Consider the following 6,000-nt stretch of genomic DNA (forward strand, 5'->3'; position numbering starts at 1 on the left):
GAGTTTTCAGTCTGCGCCGGAAGGTGTGTAAGCTTTCTGCCGTCCTGATGTCAATGGGGAGCTCATTCCACCATTTAGGAGCCAGGATAGCAAACCCACATGTTTTTGCTGATGGGAACTTGGGTCCCCCTCACAGCGAGGGTGCAGCGAGTCGTTTGGCTGATGCAGAGCGGAGTGCACGTGCTGGGGTGTACGGTTTAACCATGTCCTGGATGTAGGAAGGGCCAGATCAATTCGCAGCATGGTACGCAAGTACCAAGTGGATTCTAGCAGTTACCGGAAGCCAGTGGAGGGAGCGGAGGAGCGGTGTGGTGTGGGAGAATGTAGGAAGGTTGAAGACCAGGCGAGCCGCTGCATTCTGGATGAGCTGCAGAGGTCGGATGGCACATGCAGGTAGACCTGCCAGGAGGGAGTTGCAGTAGTCTAGGCGTGAGATGACGAGAGCCTGGACCAGAACCTGCGTGGCTTTCTGGGTCAGCTGGGGACGTATCTTCCTGATGTTGTAGAGCGTGTATCTGCAGCAACGAGTTGCAGCAGCGATGTTTGCAGTGAAGGACAGGTTGTTATCTAGGATCACACCCAGATTCCTTGCAGTCTGAGTCGGGGAAACAACAGAGGTGCCGATGTTGATTGTCAGGTCAAGAGTGGGACAATCTTTTCCCGGAAGGAAAAGCAGTTCAGTTTTGTCAAGGTTGAGCTTGAGGTGGTGAGTGGACATCCACTGAGATAAGATAAGATAAGATAAGATTAACCTTTATTAATCCCCGAGGGGGAATTCAGTTGGACAAAGCAGCAACAGGGTAAGCGTGAAAAAAAACAGTACAGCAAAGATTCACACAGATCAATAAAATCTAAAATAAATCATAAATAACATAAAATCAAGGAAATAATGATAATAATAATAAAAGACTATGAAAATAGGAGATAAATAAAAATAAGAGTAAAATAACTGTCAGCATATTTACATATTTGGTCATCATCTAAGTTATAAAGTGCGGAATAAGTTAAAGTGACAAGTTAACATGGGTTGTGGAAACAGTGTATATTTAGGACCAGTGATTTAATTTGATTTCTTTTTCATCATTAACCCCTTGTTGTGCAGCCTGATGGCTACAGGCACAAAGGACTGTCCGAGGCGCTTGGTGCGTTGTGGTGGAGGGATGAGTCTGTGGCTGAACGTGCTCCTCGTCTTCACTAGCTCTGCGTGAGAGATGTCAGCTAGACAACAATGCGTGTGACGACCTGGGTCTCTGAGCGGGGAAAGGACAGAATGAATTGGGTGTCGTCAGCGTAGCAGTGGTATGAAAAACCATGCGGGCTAATGACAGATCCGAGCGAGTTTGTGTACAAGGAGAAGAGGAGGGGACCGAGAACAGAGCCCTGAGGGACCCCTGTAGTTAATTGACAAGGGTCGGACTCGGACCCTCTCCAAGTAACCCTGTAGGTGCGGTCTTTGAGGTATGAGGTGAGGAGGGAAAGTGCAGAGCCTGAAACTCCAAGTTCTTGGAGAGTGCGAAGGAGGATCTGATGGTTCACCGTGTCGAATGCAGCAGACAGGTCCAAAAGGATGATGACAGAGGAGAGGGAGGCTGCTTTAGCCGTGTGCAGTTCCTCAGAGACAGCAAGGAGGGCAGTTTCTGTGGAGTGACCTGCCTTGAAACCAGACCGGTGCGGATCCAGAAGGTTGTTCTGATGGAGATAACAGGAGAGTTGTTTAAAGACAGCGCGTTCAAGTGTTTTAGACAGGAACGGGAGGAGAGAGACAGGCCTGTAGTTTATAACATCAGACGGGTTGAGAGTGGGTTTCTTTAGGAGAGGGTTTACTCTTGCCTCCTTGAGACTGTTTGGAAAGTGACCAGAAGTTAGAGAAGTGTTGATGAAATGGGTGAGAAAAGGTAGAATATCAGGAGCGATAGTCTGAAGGAGGTTTGAAGGGATAGGGTCCAGAGGACAGGTGGTAGGGTGGGCAGAGGTAACGAGGGTAAGAACCTCACTTGGCGAGAGAGGGGGAAAGGAGGTCAGTGTGTGGGTGGAAGGAGGGTCTGGTGACCCAGCGGTGAGTAGAGGTGAGTCAGAAAAAGAAGAGCGAATATCATCAACCTTTTTTTCAAAGTGGTTAACAAAGTCGCTTGACAGAAGGGAGGAGGGGGAAGGGGCTTTGGGGGGGTCCAAGAGGGTGGAGAAGATGGAAAATAGTTTTTTGGGATTGGAATAGGAAGATTGGATCTTATCTGGAAAGAAAGTGCTTTTTGCCTGAGAGGTCGAAGCAGAGAAAGAGGAGATGATAGGTTAGGAGGTCGTCGCGGTGTTTGGATTTCCACCGTTTCCGCTCTGCTGCCCTAAGGAGGGTTCTATAAGCAAGCAGTGCGTCATTTAGCCAGGAAGCAGGAGGGGACTGACGAGCCTGCCGAGATGTGAGAGGACAGAGAGAGTCCAGAGAGGATGAGAGAGTAGAGAGGAGAGTTTCTGCAGCAGAGTTTGGAGGCAGGAGTTGGAACGAGTCAGAGGAAGGGAGGGCTGAGAGCACCGATGAGGCAAAGGTAGAGGGGGAGAGGGAACGGAGGTTACGGCGGACAGGTGCAGGATGAGAAGAGATTAGTTTGTTATGTTTGGAAAGGGGTAAAGAGAATGAAATGAAGAAGTGATCGGATGTGTGGAGCGGGTTTACAGAGAGGTTAGAAGTAGTGCAGTTCCTTGAGAATATGAGATCAAGGACATTGCCAGCTTTATGAGTTGGTGGGGACGGAGACAGTGAGAAAGCAAAGGCGGTTAACAGAGATGTTAGTTCGTCTATCTTCCCCGTCTGGAGGTTGAAGTCTCCGAGAAGTACAGCGGGAGGGCCAGTTTCAGGGATGTGTGAGAGGAGATGATCTAATTCCTCCAAGAAGTCCCCCAAGGCGCCTGGTGGACGGTAGAGAACAACAATGGTTCATTGTATAGGATGGGTTACTGTGACGGCATGGAATTCAAAGGTGGAAGGAGTGAAGTTAGGTAGCTTGAAGAGGGAGAAGCTCCATTTGGGAGAGAGCAGGAGACCAGTGCCACCTCCTCTGCCAGTGGGTCTGGGTGTATGGGAGAAGGAATATGCTGTGGAGAGAGCTGCTGGGGTGGATGTGTTGGATGGAGTAATCCAGGTCTCAGTGAGAGCAAGGAAACACAGGAACACATTTCAAACAATTCTGGTTGAATGTCTGAAGGTTTAGTGCACCGTCTGGCCGAACATGTGCTGTGACCTCGCAGTGCCCCACGTGTGTTTCCAAATGAAACAAATGATCTCACTAATGTGATAAAGCTTTGTCTCCCTTTGTTTTTGTTTCGACCGGGGAAAGTCAGCAGCAAGGACAGCGTGGTCTCTGCCCCCTCTCCCTGAGACTCACTGCCTCTGGTTGATTGTAATAGAAAAACTCAATCTCCTCTCCCGCTCCTGAAAGGCAAAGTGATTCTGGTGCTTGAAAAGATTAATAGCCCTCAAGCAGTGCTGGAATTGGGCCGGTACTCACCAGTACGCAGTACCGGCACTTCTGGTTCTGACCCATGGAGTACCGGCACTTCTTGCTCAGTACCGGCATGCTGGCGGTACTCCGGTACTCATGCACCGTGCCAGTACTCAACACTCTCCCGCCGTTCTTATTATACATCCATAAATATATATATACAGCCGCCCGGTACTCAGTAGATGCGTCATGAGGTGCCGAACGGACATTCTCATCGCTCTAACCGCTGGAGTTTCACAGCGGCTGTCAGCTGTTTACTCCTGTCATTCAAACGGAACGTGCTGGAGAGGGGGCGGGGCTTATCTTCTCCATGTAAATACTGTGGTGGAAACACTATGTCAAAATTAACCTATTTGACCGTGATTTAATAGTAATACACGTTTCAAAATAATAATAATAATAATAATAATAATAATAATAATAATAATGCCGAAGTAACAACATACTGAAAACTGTTAGTAAAACCATGTTTTAATGCTTTACAATTTACATACCTAGATGCACGTGTGTTGTGTTTATGCAGTGCAACTCCCACCCAGTGGGTGGCTATGTAGAGTGATAGAACAGAGCAGGCACGCCCCCGAGAGAAGGAAAGCAAGTCACGTCACAAATTAGCATTTCTAAAATGTTAGCGTGGATTAATAAAAGTGCAAAAAGACAGCGGTTGTCGCCGGAAGAAACTTCAAATACAGAGAATGCTGTGCCTGTGTTGGAAATTGTGTCTGATGGGGAGCTTTCTTTGGTTGATCCTCCTGCTCCAAGTTCTAGTGCATTAGCATTAGCACTAGCTCCGCCGCCTCCTCCAGAGCCTCTAACGTTAGCTGCTGCTGGCGCAACTGCCACCACCAACACCGGGCAAAGCGATGCACCTGACTGCTGGACAACGGACCAGGTGCAATATTTTTGCAAGACCAATGCATGGCTCCTTCTTAAAGATAAGAAGCTAGGATGTCGGATATGCAGAGATGTCAAATCTTTGGGAATACACACTGGACAAGGACTGAAACTGTCAACTGAATGGGGTGAGTGTGCAGTGTCTCATTTCGGTGTTGACAAGGGCAAACAACAAGCTAGCCTGAGAAAAAAAATCAAAGAACATAAAGAATCACAAGCCCATGTAAAAGCTGCTGACATCCTTACATCTGCTTCACGTGAAACTATTCAACATCAAGTGCAGTCTATGCATAAATCTGAATTAGACACCACTATCAGAGTTTTTCGAACGGCATATAAAATTGGCCAACATAGCCGGCCATTCACAGACATGCCAATTGATTTGAATGTACATAAACTGAATGGGCTGAACGTGGGCAGGGTTTTGCACTCCAATAAAACCTGTGGCGAAATCATCGACCACATAGCTCATGAGCTGAAGAAAAAAATGGCAAAAGACATTACAGAAAACCAAAGAAAACTCTGTGTTTTGGTCGATGAATCTACCACTATTAGTGGTAAAACGGTGCTTGTTGTGTGTCTACGCTCAGCATTAGCTGATGCTGAGCCCGAAACGTTTTTTTGGGAGCTGATCGAGTTGGATGGAACAACGGCTGATGACATCACAAAGGCGTTAATGGAGTGTCTTGGAAGAGATTTTAACGAGGACTTTTTAGGTCAGTGTTTCGTTTCTTTTGCATGTGATGGGGCTTCAGTCATGCTAGGGAAGAGAACAGGCGTTGCTACCCAGTTGTGTAGTAAATTCCCAAGCCTGTTTGTGTGGCACTGCTCCAATCATCGTCTAGAGCTGGCAGTTGGGGATGTGGTCAAGGAGGTCTCAGGGCTCAATCATTTCCAGATCTTTTTTTGACAAACTCTATTCCTTGTTCCATGCCTCCCCCAAAAATCAGAGGCAGTTAGCGCAGTGTGCGCAAGCAGTCGGACAGCGTCTCCTGGTGATAGGGCGTTTTTTGTCCATCCGCTGGGTGGCTTCAAGTGAAAGGAGCGTCAGAGCAGTCTGGGAAAACTACCGAGTGCTTCATGATCACTTCACAAATGCTGCAAACGACACGAGCAGGGATTCCAGAGACAGAGCAAAGTACAAGGGCCTGGATGATGTGCTCACATCTGCAACGTTTGTCAGCAATCTGGGACTGATGTATGATGCGCTCACAGAGCTCAGCGACCTCTCTCGGCAACTCCAAAAAAGAGAAATGACACTGCCTACAGCAGATAGGCTCTAAACTCGAGAAATACGAGTTTTTGAATCCATGGTCACCATGCCTGGCCCACACATGACTACAGTTCATACAGCTCTAGCTGAGAAGTCATTCAAGGGTGTTGCCCTGCCCCTGCGTGAGAATGGCAGGCTTGTACAGATTCATGCAGGTCAGTTTTTCCGCAGTATGGTAGAGAATCTGAGACACAGAATGACTTCCACAACCTCCTCTCATGTCAGCACAAGAGAAATCCCATTACATGGCCGGGAGGCCCGGGACAATCAGCTAATCCAGGACATGAAAGTTATCCATCCTGGAAGTTGGCCTGAAGAGGAGTTTGACGTACAGTATGG

This window comes from Pseudochaenichthys georgianus, chromosome 5 (genome assembly GCF_902827115.2).
Source record: "Pseudochaenichthys georgianus chromosome 5, fPseGeo1.2, whole genome shotgun sequence".
NCBI lineage: Eukaryota > Metazoa > Chordata > Actinopteri > Perciformes > Channichthyidae > Pseudochaenichthys > Pseudochaenichthys georgianus.